The sequence below is a fragment of the Dioscorea cayenensis genome, unplaced genomic scaffold (genome assembly GCF_009730915.1).
Source record: "Dioscorea cayenensis subsp. rotundata cultivar TDr96_F1 unplaced genomic scaffold, TDr96_F1_v2_PseudoChromosome.rev07_lg8_w22 25.fasta BLBR01000991.1, whole genome shotgun sequence".
NCBI classification, from domain to species: Eukaryota; Viridiplantae; Streptophyta; class Magnoliopsida; order Dioscoreales; family Dioscoreaceae; genus Dioscorea; species Dioscorea cayenensis.
In genome coordinates, this window is record NW_024087382.1 from 2,219 (window position 1) to 4,436 (window position 2,218).

Consider the following 2,218-nt stretch of genomic DNA (forward strand, 5'->3'; position numbering starts at 1 on the left):
GAGTCCACTGAAGGATAGAACTTAGTTTTCTAAGACTAAGTACTCAAAGTAGTGTGTTACGCATACAAGAGAGTTAGAGTAGTCACATTGGCTATTCCCAGGGCATCGGCGGAATCTTCGAGTGCACATGACAATACTAGGGGTAAAACAGGATTCAATAAAGCATAGAAACAAATAACTCACATCAATCATTAGTCCAAGCTAAAAGAATCTTACAAGAATGAACAAAGCCATCATAGGTAACACTAGCATGTAACAATGGTCCTAATACATGAAATGCACCCATCCCCACACTTAGTGTTGTACATTGCCCTCAATGTACACTAATCATGAAAAAACATGCATGATGAAGCAATACAAATAATAAAGGAGGGTGAAAACGAACTCCCCGGTTGAACTTGTGCTCGCCGTGAGGTAGGACTCGACAAAAGGTGTGGTGAGCAAGACATGTCTCGTCCGGCCTCCATTAAAACTAGGAAAGCTCACCAAATTCCCTTAATGCCCTGCGAGGCAGAAAGGGGACATCATCATTCCACAAAAATTGAAAAATACAAGCACAAGGGGAAAAACTAGAGAGTAGTCAACAAAAACACAAAGATGAACATAAACTAAAGTTCAACAACACAAGTCGGTAGGGTAGAACCATGCCAACTTAACAAAACACAAAACAAAGCAAGCAAAAGTAAACAATATTTGTTCAGGCTCCAACAAGCTGCTACTCATCACAATCAGGTGCTGGTGGTGGTGGCATGGTGGCAGAAGGAGTGGCAACAGTGTGCGAGGATGAACCACAATAGGAAGTGATAAAACGGTGAAGATCTGCCTCGAGCCGGCGCTGTCCCTCAATGATCTGGTAAAGCTGGCCACGAATCTCACTCTGCTCCTGACGCACAGCCCGAACCTCGCCCTCAAGTCCCCTCAGTCTCATGTCAAAGTCAGGTAAAGATGTAGCGCCGGGGGATCGAGGCGGGGCGCCCTCGGGGTCTAACTACTGTGTGCTCGATCTGCTGCGACTAGACTCACCCGGTGGCCCAGGGGGCGTGTGGAGTGCCTGCCACGTGCGACCATCAAGCCTATCGCCCGTACGTGGGTTGGTCCAAGAGGGACCGTACCTCCTACAACGGTCATGCCTTGCGTCTACTCAAGTAAACCCATGCCACGGATCAATCTAGTCACATAGGGCCCAATAAATATAGCTCCCAATCGTGGATATGAGCCACGGTGAAGAAATGCATTGGCGACAAGGTGGCCAAGGTGAGTAGGGGCGTCGCTCGAAAGATGCCATACATCGTATAAAGATCAGATTGAGTTACAACCCCCTTGCTATCGATCCAGTCCCAAATGGATCTAGCAATCAAAGCATGAATGAATCTGTGGGCCGGGTCAATCATGCGTGAGGGCCTTTCGTGTTTGATCATCACCCGCCAAGGTCGCCCAATAGTTGCTTCGTCCCACTCCACTTGGGAAATCAAGCTTAAGATGCTTACCGGGCATGGAGTTGATAAACTCATCATCATAAATCCCCAAGTACTTGGCAAAATCCAAGTGGTGCATAGTACGCTTCCGTCCAAAAGCTTGAAAACCCGATGGTGAGAATTTTTCCTATTTAGCACGGAATCTCCATCTTGTTGTGCCTCAAATGTACTCAAAACCTCCAAAGTTAATTGATGAAAGGTTCGCTCGTTTATGGCGAAAAGTTTATCCCAACAATTTTTTGATAGCCACTCCCTTACTTGACTTGCAATCCCAAGGTTCTCCACAATTCCCCAATCAAGGTAGCACAATGTTCCAAATAGTTTTGTTTTCAGTCGATCATATCTCTCTCGATGATGGGATAACTTGAAGACGGGCTCATCGGGTGTAGAGGAGGGTCCGGAGGTCCTTGGGCGCTTGGAGGCGAGCCGTTTTGTGTTAGGCATCCCTACAATGAAGATAAACTTTGTTCAAGCTCATAGGGATACAAGATAAAGCAAAGGAAAATGCTAGAGATAGAGGAAACTCAAGAAAAATCCAAGTTTGAAGGTCATACGGCCGTATAGGGGCCGTATGGTCACTATTCATACAGCAAGAGTTTCTCCTATATTCAAAGCATCGAAAAATTTTTTTACATAAATTTGAAAGAAAATTCATCCATGACATTCACATCATTCAAACCAAGCAAAATGCTAAAGAAATCCCACACAAAATCTCCAAGAATGCCCAAGAAATGAGAAAAATA